The sequence below is a fragment of the Balaenoptera physalus genome, assembly GCF_965194825.1.
Source record: "Balaenoptera physalus genome assembly, chromosome: 8".
Lineage (NCBI taxonomy): Eukaryota > Metazoa > Chordata > Mammalia > Artiodactyla > Balaenopteridae > Balaenoptera > Balaenoptera physalus.
The window spans coordinates 6,832,199-6,852,845 of record NC_138887.1 but is presented as its reverse complement, the minus strand read 5'-3'; the positions used below and the strand labels follow the sequence as shown (position 1 = coordinate 6,852,845).

Sequence of the window (20,647 nt, the reverse complement as noted above, 5' to 3'; positions counted from 1 at the left end):
ATAACCATAATACAATTGTCAAAATTAAGAAATTAACATTGTTGCAATACCACACTAACTAAACTACAGACCTTACTCAGACTTTACCAATTTTCCCACTAATGTTCTTTTTTTCTTCCAAAATTCAATCCAGGATTCCACTTTGCATTTAGTTGTCATGTTTCCTTACTTTCTTCTAATCTGTGACAGTTCCTCAGTCTTTCCTTGCGTTTCATGACCTTGACATTTTTGAAGAGTACAGGTCAGGTATTTCGAAGAATGTCCTTCAATTTGGGTTTGCCTGATGTTATCTTGTAAGTAGACCGAGGTTACAAATTCTGGAGAATACCACAGAAATGTTGCTCAAATTTTTCCAGCTGTGACAATGGGAGCTCTTTCAGGTTGGCTCCTGTGTCCTTCTATGTGCTCCCATTTTTTTTTCTCTCATCACCATTGGTGTGTCACTGCTTCTAGGTCCTCTCAGCTGGCAGAACAAGGAAATGTGTGAATATTAAGTCATATATACACACATCTGTATTTAAAAATCTATCTGTACAGATATATATTTTTTCAGCTGAAAACAAGAAGTGTTGGCAAGGATGTGGAGAAATTGGAACTTCTGTGCATTTATAGTGGAAGTATAAAATGGTGCAGTCATTGTGGAAAAAGTATGGCTGTCCTCAAAATATTAAACATATACTTAACATTTGATCTAGCCATTTTCCTTCTGGGTATATAACTAAAAAAACTGAAAAGATGAACTCAAGCAATTGTCTGTAATCAGTCTTCATAGAAGCATTGTTCACAATAGCCAAAAGGTGGAAACAACCCAAATGTCCATCAATGGATGAATGGATAAACAAAATGTGGTATATACAGTCTTTAAAAAAGAATGAAATTCTGATACATGCTACAGTGTAGATATACCTTGAAGACATTATGCTAAGTGAAATAAGCCAAACAAAAAAATACAAATATTGTATGCATCCACTTATATGAGGAAGCTTGAAGAGTTTAAAAACATAAAGAAATGAAGTAGAACAGAGATTATCAGGGGCTGGGGGAGGGAGAATGGGGTGGGTATTGTTTAATAGGTGCAGAGTTTCAGTTTGGGATTATGAAAAAGTTCTGGAAATTAATACTGGTGATGCTTGCACAACAATGTGAATGTACTATTTCCACTGTACTGTATACTTAAAAATTATTAAAATACGGGGCTTCCCTGGTGGCGCAGTGGTTGAGAATCTGCCTGCCAATGCAGGGGACACGGGTTCGAGCCCTGGTCTGGGAAGATCCCACATGCCACGGAGCAACTAGGCCCGTAAGCCACAATTACTGAGCCTGCGCGTCTGGAGCCTGTGCTCTGCAGCAAGAGAGGCCGCGATAGTGAGAGGCCTGCGCACCGCGATGAAGAGTGGCCCCCACTTGCCGCAACTAGAGAAAGCCCTCGCACAGAAACGAAGACCCAACACAGCCAAAAATAAATAAAATAAATAAAGATACATGAAATTGCTAAAATTATAAAAAAAAATTATTAAAATAAGAACTTTTATGTTATGTATTTTTACCACATTAAAAATGCATATTAAAAAAAGGTCAAACTAATACCTTAGAATCTAATCCAGAGACTTCTCTGGTGGTCCAGTGGTTAAGAATCTGCTTTCCAATGCAGAGGACGCAGGTTTGATCCCTGGTCGGGGTACTAAGATCCCACATGCCGTGGGACAACTAAGCCCTCACGCCTCAGCTACTGAGCCCGCATGCTCTGGAGCCCACACACCGCAACTAGAGAAGCTCATGTGTCGTAACAAAGAGGGTGTGCGTGGCAATGAAGCAAAGAGCCAGCGTAGCTAAAAATTAAAAAAAAAAAAAAGAATCTAATCCACTACAACAGCATAGAATTTTTCCTTTGTGTATCTGTAACTTCTTTCTCTGACAGTAAGAAACATGACTCTCGTTATCATAATATATATATATTTACCTATTTGTCATATATGTAAAGTAGTTTCAGAATTGCTAACCCATTTCCTGTGGGTTATAGGATGTGAGAAATAAATTTAACAACCCAAGTCAGTGTTTATGTATTATACAGTTCTTTTTATTAGTAGCCTTACAATATTCAGTCAGAACACTGTTGTTCAAAGTTCTATCAGTTAGCTCTTTTCTACCCTTTTCAAGTGTGGAATGTCATACATTTATAATACAGTTAGATTCATTTGTCATACTCTGCTTTCCATCTTGGGTTTCCCCAACAGCACTGTTTCCCCAACAGACAAAGAACAATAAGTGTTGGTGAGGGTATGGAGAAATCAGAACCCTCATACACTGCTTGTGGGAATGTAAAATAGTGCAGCCACTTGGGAAACAGTTTGACAGTTCCTCAAAAAATTAAACACAGAGTTGCCATAGGACCTAGCAATTCTACTTTTAGAGAAATAAATTTCTACTCAAAAGAAATAAAATCATAAATCCCCACCAAAACTTATAGACTAATGTCCGTAGTACCATTATTCATAATAGCCAAAAAGTGGGAAAAAAACAAATTTCCATCACTGATAAACTATATATATATATATATATATATATATATATATATAAAAATATAAATTTGGCCATAAAAAGGAATGGAGTACTCATACATGCTACAAAATGGATGAACCTTAAAAACATTATGATAGGGCTTCCCTGGTGGCACAGTGGTTGAGAGTCTGCCTGCCAATGCAGGGGACACGGGTTCGAGCCCTGGTCTGGGAAGATCCCACATGCCACGGAGCAACTAGGCCCGTAAGCCACAATTACTGAGCCTGCGCGTCTGGAGCCTGTGCTCTGCAGCAAGAGAGGCCGCGATAGTGAGAGGCCTGCGCACCGCGATGAAGAGTGGCCCCCACTTGCCGCAACTAGAGAAAGCCCTCGCACAGAAACGAAGACCCAACACAGCCATAAATAAATAAATAAAAACAAATACTTTAAAAACAAAAAACAACATTATGATAAGTAAAAGAAACTAGAGACAAAAGGCCACATATTTTATGATCCATTTATATGAAATATCCAGAATAGGCAAATCCATAGAGACAGGAAATAGATCAGTTGCAAAGGGCTGGTGGGGGGGTTGACAGTGACTTCTAGTGGGTCTGTGGTTTCTTTTGGGGCTGATGAAAATGTTCTGGAATTACTAGAGGTTATGTTTGCATAATCTTGTAAGTATACTAAAAACAATGGAATCGTATACTTTTAAGTGTTGAATTTTACAGTATGTGAATTTTATATCAATTTTTTAAATTAACCATATATATGTCTATAAAGTCATTCTCAAAATGTTTCGGATTAAAACAATATGGACCACATCTCTGACCACAATGTAATTAAATTAGAAATTAATAAGACAACTTAATAATATTTCTATGTTTAGAAATTAAGAAACTCACTTCATTTAATTGAGGGGTTTTTTTTTTTTTGAAGTTAGTTTCTGGTGTACACAAAAGTGATTCAGATATATATTCTTTTTCATAGTCTTTTCCATTATAATTCACCACAAGATATTGAATATAGTTCCCTGTGCTATACAGTAGGACCTTGTTGTTTATCTATTTTATATATAGTAGTTTGTATCTCCTAATCCCAAACTCCTAATTCCCTCCCCCCACCACCCCACTTTTCCTGTTGGTAACCACGTTTGTTTTCTATGTCTGTAAGTCTGTTTCTGTTTTGTAAATAAGTTTATTTGTATCATATTTTAAATTCCACATATAAGTGATATCACATGATATTTGTTTTTCTCTCTCTTACTTCACTTACTATGATAATCTCTAAGTCCATCCATGTTGCTGCAAATGGCATTATTTCATTCTTTCTTGTGGCTGAGTAATATTCCATTGTGTATATGTACCACATCTTCTTTATCCATTCATCTGTCAATGGAAATTTAGGTTGCTTCCATGTCTTGGCTTTTATAAATAGTGCTGCTATGAACACTGGGGTGCATGTATTTAAGAAACTCACTTTTAAATAAAGTTTGCATCAAAAAGAAATTATTACGGAAAATATAATGTATTGAATTAAATAAAAGAATGTAAAAATCTATTGACACCCTGTTTTAAGAAATAGAGTTCAAAAGAATTACCATAATAATCTGAAAATAAATGGATAGGAAAATATAAGCCAGACAAATGCTAACAACAGCAACAAAAAAATAGGTATGTTATTTAAGGTGAGAAGCATTAAGAGGGACAAAGAGGAATATATAGTATTAATAAAAGTTACAACTTGTAAGCACCTAACTACATTGGAAGAAATTTTTAAAAATTATAAACTGCTGTCTTAAATTTTATCTCAATGCATATAAAAAACAATGGATTATTTTAAGGTAAGTTAATAAAATTGTCTCACAAAAAGCGAAAACCTGAATAGACCAACAAGTATGGAATAATTTGAAAATATTTTAACCCTAAAAATGATACCAGTTCAGCATTTTATGGAAGAGCTTTTACTACATCATTTTATTGTGAGACCATTCTCTTACATTATGATCAGAGAATGAGAACAGAGGAGAAAAAATGATGGAAATCTTCCAAACTATTCTTTGATGATAGTGTAACCTTTAATTTCAAAATCAGACAAAAATAGTACAAACACTGAAAACCGGATACCAGACTTGTGAGCTTAAATGCAAAAATCCTAAGTGAAATCTAGCAATCTATTCTAAAAGAATAACACATCATGACCAAGCAGGTTTTTCCTAAGCATTCAGGGATGATTAAATATTATCTCAATGTAATAATCTACCTTAACTTTAGCTACATCCCACAAACTTTGAAATATTGTGTTTTTATTACTGGTCAGTTAAAAATAATTTTGAGTTTTGATTTTTCCTTGTGCATTATTTAGAACTGTGTTAACTTCCAAATATTTGGGCTTTTCAAGTTTAACTTTATAATGGTAAAAAAACACAGTCTGTGAGAACTCAGACTTTTGAATTTTATTGTTTGATGGCCCAGACCAGAGTCTGTCTTAGTCTGTTCAGACTGCTATAACAAAATACCATCAGCTGGGTACCTTATAAACAGATATTTATTTCTCACAGCACTAGAGGCTGCAAAGTCCAAGATCAAGTCTTCAGCAAGGCCCCATTCTGGTGAAGGCCCTCTTCCTGGTTCACAGCCAGTGCCTTCTCACTGTGTCCTCACATGACGGAAGGGGCTAGGAAGCTCTCTGGGGTATCTCCTTATAAGAGCACTAATCTCATTCATGAGGGTTCCACCATTATGACTTAAGCACCTTCAAAAGGCTCCAAGTCCCATCACCATTATATTGGGCTTCAACATATGAATATGTGAGGGATACGAACATTCAGACCACAGAGTGGTCTATCTCAGTGAATGTTTCCTGTGCACTTGAAAAGATGTGTATTCTGCAGTTATTGGGTGAAGTGTTCTATAAATGTCAATTAAGTCAAAGTCATTGGTGGTGGCGTTCAAGTCTTGTATTGTACCTGACTTTTTGCCTAGCTGTTCTATCATTTACTGAAAGAGGGGAGTTAAAATCTTCAACTCTTGTTGTGGATATGCCCATTTTTCCTTTCATTTCTGTCAGTTTTTGCTTTATATATTTTGAAGTTCAATTATTAGGAGCATAGACATTTATCATTGTTATAGCTTCCTGACAAATTAATCCTTTTTCCACTATTAAATGCTCTGCTTTAATTCTGGAAATACTGACGTGTGGATATTCCAGCCTTCATATGTTTAGAGTTTGCATGATATATCTTTCCCATCCATTTGCTTTCAACTCCCTGTACGTTTTTATAAAACTATAGCTTTATTGAAGTATAACTGACATACAATAAATAAACTGCACATAAAGTATGTAATTTCATGTTTTGATATATGCATAAACACACAAAATCACCACAATCAAGATAATGAACATATCACCTCCAAAGTTTCCTCATGTCCCTAGTAATCCTTCCCTCTTCCCTCTCCCCCATCTTCTTCAAACATTAACCTGCTATCACTATAGTTTATTTTGCATTTCCTAGAATTCTGTATAAATTGAATCATTTTCATATAAATGAAAGCAGATTTCTTGAGCCAAAAAGACAAGAAGCCAACAGTTACTGAGGTCCATAGGAAGGCTAGGTGCTACCTCCAGAATGTCCTCCACGCAATGGGCTCGATGCAGCCTAGGCCCCAGGTCTCAGCTATCCAGTGAGAATCTGGGAGGAGTTTATATACAGTTTGGGGATTCACTCCCTCAGCATGGCCCTACCCCAGGATTTCTCCATGATTTCTGGACTTCTGTCCATTGACACTTCAGCTTTCAGCTTCCCTACAGGCAAAGAGCCAGGGTAATGTAAACCCTGCCCTGGGCTGTTCAAGGGTAGACTTCCCTCCAACTTCTACTTGCTTTTGTTTGTCTCCAGGGCCTTCAAATAATTTTTTTGAATTTTCCCCATATTTTGTAATTATTATCTGTGGGAGGGTTTTGGTTCAATCAAGCTACTATGTCAATTACCACAAGTCACTCCCATCTGAACATTTGATTCACGGGCATACCTCAGAGATATAGCAGGCTTGGTTCCAGACCACAGCAATAAAGTGAATATTGCAATAAAGTGAGTCACACAAATTTTTTAGCTTCCCAGTGCATATAAAAGTTATGTTTACTATACTATAGTCTATCAAGTGTGCAGTAGCATTATGTTTTTTTAAAAAACAATGTCCATACCTATATTAAAACATGCTTCAGGGACTTCCCTGGTGGAGCAGTGGTTAAGAATCCACCTGCCAATGCACGGGACACGGGTTCTATCCCCGGTCCAGGAAGATCCCACATGCCGTGGAGCAACTAAGCCCGTGTGCCACAACTATTGAAGCCCACTCTGTAGAGCCCCCAAGCCACAACTACTGAAGCCCATGTGCCACAACTACTGAAGCCCATGCGCCTAGAGCCCATGCTCTGCAACAAGAGAAGCCACCGCAATAAGAAGCCCGTGCACTGCAACGAAGAGCAGCCCCTGCTCACTGCAACTAGAGAAAGCCTGTGTGCAGCAACGAAGACCCAATGCAGCCAAAAATAAATAAATTAATTAATTAATTTAAAAAATACAGCAAAGATGTCAATTCTAAAAGCAAAACGTACTTTATTACTAAAAAATGCTAACCATCATCTGAGCCTTCAACAAGTCATAATCTTTTTGCTGGTGGAGGGTCTTGCCTTGGTGTTGGTGGCTGCTGACTGATCAGGGTGGTGGATGCTGAAGGCTGGGGTGGCCGTGGCCATTTCTTAAAATAAGACAACAGTGAAGTCTGCCGCATCGATTGACTCTTCCTTTCATGAACAATTTCTCTGTAGCGTGCAATGCTGTTTGAGAGCACTTTATCCACAGTAGAACTTTTTTCAAAATTGGAATCATTCCTCTCAAACCCTGCTGCTGCTTTATCAACTAAGTTTATGCAACATTCTAAATCTTTTGTTGTCATTACAACAATCTTCAGAGTCTTCACCACAAATAGACCCTACCTCAAAGAAGCATTTTCTTTGCTCATTCATAAGAAGCAACTCCTCATCCGTTAAAGTTTTATCATGAGGTTGCAACAATTCAGTCACATCTTCAGGCTCCAGTTCTAATTCTAGTTCTCTTGCTGTTTATAACACATCTGCAGTTACTTCCTCCACTAAAGTCTTTAACCCTTCAAACTCATCATGAAGGTTAGAATCAAGTTCTTCCAAACCCCTGTTAATGTTGATATTTTGAGCTCTTCCCATGAATCACAAATGTTCTTAATGGCATCTAGAATGGTGAATCCTTTCCAGAAGGTTTGCAATTTACTTTGCCCATATCTATCAGAGGAATTTCTATGGCAGCTATAGCCTTATGAAATGTACTTCTTAATAAGACTTGAAAGTCAAAATGACTCCTTGATCCATGGGCTGCAGGATGGATATTGTGTTAGCAGGCATGAAAACAATATGAATCTCATTATACATCTCCACTAGAGCTCTTGGGTGACCAGGTACATTGTCAATGAGAAGCAGTATTTTGAAAGAAATCATTTTTTCTGAGCTGTAGTTCTCAACAGTGGGCTTAAGATATTCAGTATACCATGTTGTCAATAGACGTGCTGTCGTGCAGGCTTTGTTGTTTTGTTTATAGAGCATAGGCAAAGTTGATTTAGCAAATTCTTAAAGGCCCTAGGATTTTCAGAATGGTAAATAAGCATTGGGTTCAACCTAAAGTCACCAGCTGCATTAGCCCCCAACAAGAACATCAGCCTGTCCTTTGAAGCTTTGAAGCCAGGAATTGACTTCTCCTCTCTAGCTTAAAAGCCCTAGATGGCAACTTCTTCCAATATAAGGCAGTTTCATCTACACTGATTCACTCGTTATTTAGTGTAGCCACCTTCATTAATATCTTAGCTAGATTTTCTGGATAAGATGCTGCAGCTTCTGCATCAGCACTTGCTGCCTTACCTTGCTCTTTGAAGTTATGAAGATGGCTTATTCTCTTAAATCTCATGAACCAACCTCTGCTAGTTTCAACTTTTTCTTCTGCAGCTTCCTCACCTCTCTCAGCCTTCACAGAATTTAAGAGAGTTAGGACCTTGCTCTGGTTTAGTTGGCTTAAGGAAATGTAGTGGCTGATTTGATCTTCTATCCAGACCACTAAAACCATCTCCATATCAGCAATCAGGCTGTTTCATTCGTGTGTTCACTGGAGTAGCACTTTTAATTTCCTTCAAGAAAGTATCTCTTGGAGGAGGAGGAGGAGACAAGATGGCAGAGTAGAAGGACATGAGCTCACTTCTTCTTATGGAAACATCAAAATCACAGCTGACTGCTGAACAACAATCGACAAAACAAACAAAAAACAAACAAACAAAAACACTGCAGCCTACCAGAAAAGATACCCTACATCCAAAAACAAAGAAGTCACAGGGACTTCCCTGGTGGGTCAGCAGTTGAGGACATGAGGAGGGGGAAGCGTAAGCTGGGACAAAGTGAGAGAGTGGCATGGACATATATACACTACCAAACGTAAAATAGACAGCTAGTGGGAAGCAGCCACATAGCACAGGGAGATCAGCTCAGTGCTTTGTGACCACCTAGAGGGGTGGGATAGGGAGGGTGAGAGGGAGACGCAAGAGGGAGGAGATATGGGGACATATGTATATGTATAGCTGATTCACTTTGTTATACAGCAGAAACTAACACACCACTGTAAAGCGATTATACTCCAATAAAGATGTTAAAAAAAAAAAAAGACTCTGTGCTCCCAGTGCAGGGGGCTCAGGTTTGATCCCTGGTTAGGGAACTAGATCCTGCATGCCACAAGTAAAAGATCCTGCATGCCACAACTAAAAGATCCCACATGCTGCAACTAAAGATCCCTCACGCAGAAACAAAGATCCCGTGTGCCGCAACTAAGACTCAGTACAGCCAAATAAACAAATAAATAAATAAATTTTTAAAAAAATAAGCCACTAAACAGTAGGAGGAGCAAGACTGCAATAAAATCAAACCCCATACACACTAGGTGGGCGACCCACAAACAGGAAAATAATTATACCACAGAAGTTCTCCTGTAGGGGTGAAAGTTCTGAGCCCCACTTCAGGCTCTCCAGCCTGGGGGTCTGGCAATGGGAGGAGGAGCCCCCAGAGAGTCTGGCTTTGAAGGTGAGTGGGGTTTGACTGCAGGAATTCCACAGGACTGGGGGGAACAGAAACTCCACTCTTGGAGTGTGCACACAGGGTCTCATGTGTGCCAGGACCCAGGGAAAACAGCAGTGACATCATAAGAGACTGGGCCAGACCTACTTGCTAGTGTTGGAGGGTCTCCTGCAGAGGTGGGGGGGCCGGCTGTGGCTCACTGTGGGGACAAGGCCACTAGCAGCAGTAGTTGTGGGGAGTACTCATTGGTGTGGGCCCTCTAGGAGGGTGCCATTTTCTCACCAAGACCTGGTCCCAGCCAACAGCCTGAAGCCTCCAGGGCTGGGATGCCTCAAGCCAAACTACCAACAGGGTGAGAACACAGCCCCACGCATCAGCAAACAGGCTGCCTAAAGTCTTCCTGAGTACACAGCTGCCCGATAATGAACACACACCCAGACACGACCCTGCCCACCAGAGGGACCAGACCCAGCTCCATCCACCAGTGGGGAGCTACCAGTCCCTCCCACCAGGAAGCCTGCATAAGCCTCTTAGACAGCCTCATCCACCAGGGGGCAGACAGCAGAAGCTTGAAGAACTAAAACACTGCAGCCTGCGGAACAAATCCACAATCACAAAAATGAGACAAAATGAGATGACAGAGGAATATGTCCCAGATAAAGGAACAAGATAAAACCCCAAAAGAACAACTAAGTGAAGTGGAGATAGGCAACTTACCTGAAAAAAATTCAGAGTAATGATAGTAAAGATGATCCAAGATCTCAGAAAAAGAATGAAGGCACAGATAGAGAAGACATAACAAATGTTTAACAAAGACCTAGAAGAACTAAAGAAAAAACAAACAGAGATGAACAATACAATAACTGAAATGAATAATACACTAGAAGGAATCAATAGCAGAATAACAGAGGCAGAAGAACAGATAAGTGACATGGAAGGCAGCATGGTGGAAATCACTGCCGCAGAACAGAATAAAGAGAAAAGAATGAAAAGAAATGAGAACAGTCTAAGAGACCTCTGGGAAAACATGAAATGCACCAACATTTGCATTATAGGGGTCCCAGAAGGAGAAGAGAGAGAGAAAGGGCCTGAGAAAATATTTGAACAGATAATAGCTGAAAACTTCCCTAACATGGGAAAGGAAACAGTCACCCAAGTCCAGGAAGTGCAGAGAGTCCCAGCCAGGATAAACCCAAGGAGGAACACACTGAGACAGATAGTAATCAAACTGACAAAAATTAAAGGCAAAGAAAAAATATTAAAAGCAACAAGGGAAAAGCACCAAACAATATACAAGGGAACTCCCATAAGGTTGTCAGGTGATTTCTCAGCAGAAACTCTGCAGGCCAGAAGGGAGTGGCACAATATACTTAAACTGATGAAAGGGAGGAACCTACAACCAAGAATACTCTGCCCAGCAGGGCTGTCATTCAGATTCAACATAGAAATCAAAAGCTTTACAGACAAGCAAAAGCTAAGAGAATTCAGCACCACCATCCAGCTTTGCAACAAGTGCTAAAGGAACTTCTCTAGGTGGAAAAGAAAAGGCCACAACTAGAAACAAGAAAATTATGAATGAAAAGCTCACTGGTAAAGGCAAACATACAGTAAAGGTAGGAAATCATCTGCACACAAATATGACATCAAAATCAGCAATTGTGAGAAGAAGAGAGCACAAATGCAGGATATCGGAAATGCATTTGAAATGAAAAGACTAGCAACTTAAAACAATCTATATTGTTGTTTATATACAGACGTCTATATCAAAACCTCATGGGAACAGCAAACTGAAAATCTACAATAGATACGCACACAAAAAAGAAAAAGCAATCCAAACACAACACTAAAGTTAGTCATCGAATCACAAGAGAAGAGAATGAAAGAGGAAGGGAAGAAAAAACACAAAAACAAATACAAAACAATTAACAAAATGGCAATAAGAACATACATATTGATAATTACCTTAAACATAAATGGATTAAATGCTCCAACCAAAAGACACAGACTGGCTGAATGGATACAAAACAAGACCCGTATATATGCTGTTTACAAGAGACCCACTTTAGATCAAGGGACACATACAGACTGAAAGTAAGGGGGTGGAAAATGTATTCCATGCCAATGGAAATCAAAAGAAAGCTGGAGTAGCAATACTCATATCAGACAAAATAGACTTTAAAATAAAGAGTGTTACAAGAGACGAAAAGGACACTACATAATGATCAAGAAATCAATCCAAGAAGCTATAACAATTGGAAATATATAGGCACCCAACATAGGAGCACCTCAATTTATAAGGCAAATACTAACAACCATAAAAGGAGAAATCAACAGTAACAATATATATAATAGTGGAGGACTCTAACACCCTACTTTCATCAATGGACAGATGATCCAGACAGAAAATCAATAAGGAAACACAGGCCTTAAATGACACATTACACCAGATGGACTAAATTGATATTTATAGAGCATTCCATCCAAAAGCAGCAGAATACACATTCTTCTCAAGTGCACATGGAATATTCTCCAGGATTGATCACATGCTGGGCCACAAAGTGAGCTTCGGTAAATTTAAGAAAATTGAAATCATATCAATCATCTTTTTCTGACCACAACGCTATAATATTAGAAATCAACTACAAGAAAAAACTGTAAAGAAACTGAGTCTTAGCCTAGGAAGCTTTACTTGTTCACTTCCGATACTAAGCCTATTAAATATTTTTTAAAGATAAAAGGAATCTTTAATAAAATCATTATAAGGCTCAAACAGAAATTTAGAGTTCAGAGAGAAAACTACCATGTATGGCAACAAAGCTGAAAGAATTTTTAGCAACAGAAACATAACTGGAGTGCCAGAAAAAGAGTTCAAAAGCTTTTTTCTTTCATGAAATGATCAGATATGGGCAAATAGATTTATGTACCAAGAGGTTCATCAAGGTATTTTGTATAATTGCAAAATCACTGGAAACAACCTAACTTTTTAAAACTAGGGGAGGGGGAGGGGTGGCGGTGACGCGATTCTTTCCACGTTGGAGGGGCCGGGCCGCTGCCAGAGTCACCGCGGCTGCCATGTGACATGGCACAGCTGAAGATTTAACACCAGAGCCAGAGCTGCCCCGCCAGTCATCGAGCAGGTCATCACCCCGCTAATTCCTGTCCCGGAGGGCAGCTCCAGCCTACACACCAGTTAGCGGGCTGTGCTTGCCACCCTCAGCTCCTCTTTCCTCCTGAGTTTGCCAGCAGCATGAAAGAAGGCCCAGGGACGCCCTAAACCCCTTCTGCGCCTGCCCATCGCAAGTGCCACTACCACCATGGGTTTCACCTTCTTCTCCTTCTTCTCCCATCTCTTTGGCAGGAAGCAGATGTGTATTTTGATGGTTGGATTGGATGCTGCTGGCAGGATGACCATTCTGTATAAACTGAAGTTAGGAGAGATAGTCACCACCATTCCTACCACTGGTTTTAATGTGGAAACAGTAGAATATAAGAACATTTGTTTCACAGTATGGGATGTTGATGGTCAAGATAAAATTAGGCCTCCCTGGAGGCATTACTTCCAAAATACCCAGGGTCTTATTTTTGTGGTAGATAGCACTGATCATGAAAGAATTCAGGAAGGAGCAGAAGAGCTGCAGAAAATGCTTCAGGAGGATGAGTTGCGAGATGCAGCGTTGCTGCTTTTTGCAAACAAACAGGATTTGCCAAATGCTACGGCCATTAGGGAAATGACGGGTAAATTAGGTCTTCAGTCTCTTCGTAACAGAACATGGTATGTTCAAGCCACTTGTGCTACACAAGGAACCGGTCTGCAGGAGGGACTTCACTGGCTGTCAAATGAGCTTTCAAAACGTTAAATGAAACTAGATAGTTAACCAAGGACACATTTGATAGAACTGGTCTAGGCTTGTTACAACAAAATTAGTTTGCATCTTGGTTATTAAACAGTATCTGGGACTGGTTTGGGCAGAATATTACAGCGTTTAAACTTATTTTGTTGCCAGTTATTGTTTACCAAGTATAATGTTGCCATTTAGCAATATGCTTGGTTTTAAAGAGATTCTCCTGAACTTGGGAAATAAAAAGTGTCCTCTTTTAATTTTACTTCCCTTAAACCTAAACACTTAGACATAGCTAATGTGACACCTTTAAATCAATCCATTTTGAATGTTTTTCTGAGCCCACAGCAAATAATGTTTTAAAGTTATCCCCTTGCTACTTTATTGATACCTTTATCATTCCTGGGACAGTCTGCTGATTTAAAAAATGTAGCATTCCATTTGTATTTATTTTTCTCCCTTGCCAAAAAGATTTTTTAATACTGTTTGTACCAGCCAGGGAAATGCTCCAAAACACCATTCAGATCTTTTGCACTGAGGAACTTATATTTCCCCCCCATTATTGACTCCTGGCTTCTATCAGCCAAGCTTACCTTGGTGTGGTTTGGATTTGATAGCTAATTAATTCTGTGCTAGCTGCAAAGAGTTCATATTGAGATGATTTTTAATACTCAGCAGATTGTCTTCCTTTATATTGTATCTTTTTTATGTTGCATGTTGCTTTGGGTATCAGCCAGACTCTTTGCTCAGTATATGATAGTTCTGCTGATGTTTTACTGTATATTGGTGAACATGTCTTCATTAAGAGTTTTTGGAAAACTCATCAAACTCAATGAATAGAACAGTCAGCTCTACCCACCACTAGAACCTCCCATCAAGCCTCTTAGATAGCCTCAACCACCAGAGGGCAGACAGCAGAAGCAAGAAAAACTACAATCCTGCAGCCTGTGGACCAAAAACCACAGTTACAGAAAGACAGACAAGATGAAAAGGCAGAGGGCTATGTACCAGATGAAGGAACAAGAAAAAACCCCAGAAAAACAACTAAATGAAGTGGAGATAGGCAGCCTTCCAGAAAAAGAATTCAGAATAATGATAGTGAAGATGATCCAGGACCTTGGAATAAGAATGGAGGCAAAGATCGAGAAGATGCAAGAAATGATTAACAAAGACCAAGAAGAATTAAAGAACAAACAAACAGAGATGACCAATACAATAACTGAAATGAAAACTACACTAGAAGGAATCAATAGCAGAATAACTGAGGCAGAAGAACGGAGAAGTGACCTGGAAGACAGAATGGTGGAATTCACTGCTGCGGAACAGACTAAAGAAAAAAGAATGAAAAGAAATGAAGACAGCCTAAGAGACCTCTGGGACAACATTAAACGCAACAACATTTGCATTATAGGGGTCCCAGAAGGAGAAGAGAGAGAGAAAGGACCAGAGAAAATATTCGAAGAGATTATAGTCAAAAACGTCCCTAACATGGGAAAGGAAATAGCCACGCAAGTCCAGGAAGCGCAGAGAGTGCCATACAGGATAAACCCAAGGAGAAACACGCCAAGACACATAGTAATCAAAGTGGCAAAAATTAAAGACAAAGAAAAATTATTGAAAGCAGCAAGGGAAAAACGACAAATAACATACAAGGGAACTCCCATAAGGTTAACAGCTGATTTCTCAGCAGAAACTCTACAAGCCAGAAGGGAGTGGCATGATATACTTAAGTGATGAAAGGGAAGAACCTACAACCAAGATTACTCTACCCAGCAAGGATCTCATTTAGATTTGATGGAGAAATCAAAAGCTTTACAGACAAGCAAAAGCTAAGAGAATTCAGCACCACCAAACCAGCTCTACAACAAATGCTAAAGGAACTTCTCTAAGTGGGAAACACAAGAGAAGAAAAGGACCTACAAAAACAAGCTCAAAACAATTAAGAAAATGGTCATAGGAACATACATATTGATAATTACCTTAAACGTGAATGGATTAAATGCTGCAACCAAAAGACACAGGCTTGCTGAATGGATACAAAAACAAGACCCATATATATGCTGTCTACAAGAGACCCACTTCAGACCTAGGGACACATACAGACTGAAAGAGAGGGGATGGAAAAAGATATTCCATGCAAATGGAAATCAAAAGAAAGCTGGAGTAGCTATACTCATATCAGATAAAATAGACTTTAAAATAAAGAATGTTACAAGAGACAAGGAAGGACACTACATAATGATCCAGGGATCAATCCAAGAAGAAGATATAACAATTATAAATATATATGCACCCAATATAGGAGCACCTCAATACATAAGGCAACTGCTAACAGCTATAAAAGAGGAAATTGAGAGTAACACAATAATAGTGGGGGACTTTAACACCTCACTTACACCAATGGACAGATCATCCAAAATGAAAATAAATAAGGAAACAGAAGCTTTAAATGACACAGACCAGATAGATTTAATTGATATTTATAGGACATTCCATCCAAAAACAGCAGATTACACTTTCTTCTCAAATGCGCACAGAACATTCTCCAGGATAGATCACATCTTGGGTCACAAATCAAGTCTCAGTAAATTTAAGAAAATTGAAATCATATCAAGCATCTTTTCTGACCACAACGCTATGAGATTAGAAATCAATTACAGGGAAAAAAACGTAAAAAACACAAACACATGGAGGCTAAACAATACGTTACTAAATAACCAAGAGATCACTGAAGAAATCAAAGAGGAAATCAAAAAATACCTAGACACAAACGACAATGAAAACACAACAACCCAAAACCTATGGGATGCAGCAAAGGCAGTTCTAAGAGGGAAGTTTATAGCTATACAAGCCTACCTCAAGAAACAAGAAAAATCTCAAATAAACAATCTAACCCTACACCTAAAGGAACTAGAGAAAGAAGAACAAACAAAACCCAAAGTTAGCAGAAGGAAAGAAATCATAAAGATCAGAGCGGAAATAAATGAAATAGAAACAAAGAAAACAATAGCAAAGATCAATAAAACTAAAAGCTGGTTCTTTGAGAAGATAAACAAAATTGATAAACCACTAGCCAGACTCATCAAGAAAAAGAGGGAGAGGACTCAAATCAATAAAATCAGAAATGAAAAAGGAGAAGTTACAACAGACACCGCAGAAATACAAAGCATCCTAAGAGACTACTACAAGCAACTTTATGCCAATAAAATGGACAACCTGGAAGAAATGGACAAATTCTCAGAAAGGTATAACCTTCCAAGACTGAACCAGGAAGAAAAAGAAAATATGAACAGACCAATCACAAGTAATGAAATTGAAACTGTGATTAAAAATCTTCCAACAAACAGAAGTCCAGGACCAGATGGCTTCACAGGTGAATTCTATCAAACATTTAGAGAAGAGCTAACACCTATCCTTCTCAAACTCTTCCAAAAAATTGCAGAGGAAGGAACACTCCCGAACTCATTCTATGAGGCCACCATCACCCTGATACCAAAACCAGACAAAGACACTACAAAAAAAGAAAATTACAGACCAATATCACTGATGAATATAGATGCAAAAATCCTCAACAAAATACTGGCAAACAGAATCCAACAACACATTAAAAGGATCATACACCACGATCAAGTGGGATTTATCCCAGGGATGCAAGGATTCTTCAATATACGCAAATCAATCAATGTGATACACCATATTAACAAATTGAAGAATAAAAACCATATGATCAACTCAATAGATGCAGAAAAAGCTTTTGACAAAATTCAACACCAATTTATGATAAAAACTCTCCAGAAAGTGGGCATAGAGGGAACCTACCTCAACATAATAAAGGCCATATATGACAAACCCACAGCAAACATCATTCTCAATGGTAAAAAACTGAAAGCATTTCCTCTAAGATCAGGAACGAGACAAGGATGTCCACCCTCACCACTATTATTCAACATAGTTCTGGAAGTCCTAGCCACGGCAATCAGAGAAGAAAAAGAAATAAAAGGAATACAAATTGGAAAAGAAGAAGTAAAACTGTCACTGTTTGCAGATGACATGATACTATACATAGAGAATCGTAAAACTGCCACCAGAAAACTGCTAGTGCTAATTAATGAATATGGTAAAGTTGCAGGATACAAAATTAATGCACAGAAATCTCTTGCATTCCTATACACTAATGATGAAAAATCTGAAAGAGAAATTATGGAAACACTCCCATTTACCATTGCAACAAAAAGAATAAAATACCTAGGAATAAACCTACCTAGGGAGACAAAAGACCTGTATGCAGAAAACTATAAGACACTGATGAAAGAAATTAAAGATGATACCAACAGATGGAGAGATATATCATGTTCTTGGATTGGAAGAATCAACATTGTGAAAATGACTATACTACCCAAAGCAATCTACAGATTCAATGCAATCCCTATCAAATTACCAATGGCATTTTTTACGGAGCTAGAACAAATCATCTTAAAATTTGAATGGAGACACAAAAGACCCCGAATAGCCAAAGCAGTCTTGAGGGAAAAAAACGGAGCTGGAGGAATCAGACTCCCTGACTTTAGACTATACTACAAAGATACAGTAATCAAGACAATATGGTACTGGCACAAAAACAGAAACACAGATCAATGGAACAAGATAGAAAGCCCAGAGATAAACCCACGCACCTATGGTCAACTAATCTATGACAAAGGAGGCAAAGATATACAATGGAGAAAAGACGGTCTCTTCAATAAGTGGTGCTGGGAAAACTGGACAGCTACATGTAAAAGAATGAAATTAGAATACTCCCTAACACCATACACAAAAATAAACTCAAAATGGATTAGAGACCTAAATGTAAGACTGGACACTATAAAACTCTTAGAGGAAAACATAGGAAGAACACTCTTTGACATAAATCACAGCAAGATCTTTTTTGATCCACCTCCTAGAGTAATGGAAATAAAAACAAAAATAAACAAATGGGACCTAATTAAAAAAAAAAACACAAAAAACTCAACGAATAAATTTTCTCCATACCCCATTTGGAATTATTCCTAATAAAATGATAAAACATGAAAAATAATTAATTAATTAATTAATTAAAAAAATAAAACTAGGGGATTTGTTAAGTAAAATAAAAATCATTATATGGCCATTAAAAACTATACTTTGAAACCTACTTAGTTATGTGGGAGAATGTTAATAACATCATTAAAAAGTGGTTTCTAAAGAGCAAATATGGTATACTTTTTAATAACAGATTTATTGGGATATAATTCATATATCATGCAATTCACATATTTAAAGTGTACAAGTCAATGGTTTTCAGTACATTTAGAATTGAATAATCATGACATCAACCAATTATAGAACATTTTCATCACCTCTAAAAGAAATCTTACATCTACTAGTAGTCATTTTGTATGATACAGTTTTTATTAAAAGTATATAGTTGTGGTATATCCACAAAATGGAATATTATTTGGCAATTTAAAAATAGTATGACACATGCTACAACATGGATGAAGCTTGAAAACATGCTAAATGAATTAATCCAGTCACAAAAGACCATATATTGTATAATTCCATTTATATGAAATGGCCAGAATAGGTAAATAGAGAGAGATAGAAAGTAGATTAGTGGTTGTCCAGGACTGAGGGTGGTGGTTATGAGTAAATGGGGGGGTCATTGGGGTTGCTAATTGGGGTTTCTTTTTTGGAGTCATGAAAATGTTCTAAACTAGGATGTGGTGATTTTCATAATCTTGTGAATATACTAAAAAGCCACTGAATTGTACACATTAATGGATTAATTGCATGGTGTGAGAAATGTCTCTCAATAAGCTGCTTTAAGAAGTACATAGGTTTATATAGAAAAAATCTGGAAACATATTAAAAAGGTTAACATTATTTTCATGCAAAAGAATTAGATGATTTGTTTTACTTATTTTCTAATTTTTCTATAGTAATCGCATATTAGTTGCATATTAAACAATTATTTTTAAAAAGAAGAAAAAAGAAAGTATTCTTTGCATTCACAACTTGGCTAACTGTTTGGTGCAAGAGGCCTCGCTTTCAGCCTATCTTGGATTTTGACATGCCTTCCTCACTAAGCGTAATCATTTCTAGCTTTTGACTTAAAGTGAGAGACATGCAACTCTTTCTTTCACTTGAATGCTTACAGGCCATTGTAGGTTATTAATTGGCCAATTTCAATATTGTTTTGCCTCAGGGAATAGAGAGGCCTAAGGAGAGGGACAGAGGTGACGGTACAGCTGATAAGTCGAGCAGTCAGAACACACACAACATTTATTGATTAAGTTCACCGTCTTATATGGGAGTGGTTTGTGGCACCGCAAGACAATTAAAATAGTAATATCAAAGATCGCTGATCACAGGTTACCATAACAAATATAATTCATCTTTTTAATAACTGCATAATAAATAATCCATAGTAAAGAGGTACAAACATTCTATTGATTGGCATTCAAGTAGCTTTCAGCTGTTAATTGTGTATATATTTATGCCCCTAGAAACATGCCTGTGGAAAATATGTGTTTGTTTGTGTGTTTGTGTATGCTTTATTTCCACAAGATATATCCCCCAAAATGAAATTTCAAAGAACATGTGTATTTTTCATCATAATATCTATTTCCAGGCTTTTCTTACCAAAGAATGGAGCAATCCACACTCCCATCAAGAGCATCTGAGGCCCTGCTCTGAAGTATTATGGCTAAATGAAAAAGAATATCCCTTTATTGTTTTCAATTTCATTTTCCGTGATCACCAGTGAGGCTGGGAATCTTTTCAAACTGTCTTTAGTCATTGGATTTCCTCCAATGTAAATTGTTACTCATATCCTTCACCTGCTTTTTCCATTGGGCCTTTTCCTTATCAATTTTTATAAACTCTGCATATTTTTAAGGAGGAGGAATAAAAACACTGGTGAACAAGGATCTTATAATTTTGAAAAATAGTATTTCTTCCAAAAGGGCAAGGCCTTAAGCAATAGAGAGATTTCTACTTCCTTCTGGACCTCTGCTCATGATAATTCATTTTTTGTAATTCCAGTGCTTAAAGTCTGTTTTGATTATCTTTTGGTTTTGCTACTTCTCACCATGGTACCAGTTATCATGCTTAAAAAATTAACTAACTTGAGGCCTTAGATG

The 20,647-nt window shown here is 37.8% G+C and overlaps 1 protein-coding gene and 1 pseudogene across 4 annotated transcripts in view; one reads left to right on the top strand and one right to left on the bottom strand.

Moving 5' to 3' along the window:
• Positions 1-20,647, bottom strand: part of LOC309665343 (up-regulator of cell proliferation) — a 102,764-nt gene that overhangs the window by 52,792 nt on the left and 29,325 nt on the right. Inside the window, exon 1 of one of the 3 annotated variants that reach the window (XM_082471546.1) lies at positions 12,974-12,992. The exons of the other annotated variants lie outside the window; for them this stretch is intronic. The gene's annotated coding sequence lies outside the window, so the exon portion shown is untranslated. Of the gene's footprint in view, positions 1-12,973; positions 12,993-20,647 lie in introns of those variants that run through there. 3 annotated transcript variants of the gene reach the window in all.
• Positions 12,963-14,305, top strand: LOC309665360 (ADP-ribosylation factor 4 pseudogene; annotated as a pseudogene). The gene has a single exon. The product of its transcript is annotated as an ADP-ribosylation factor 4 pseudogene (transcript).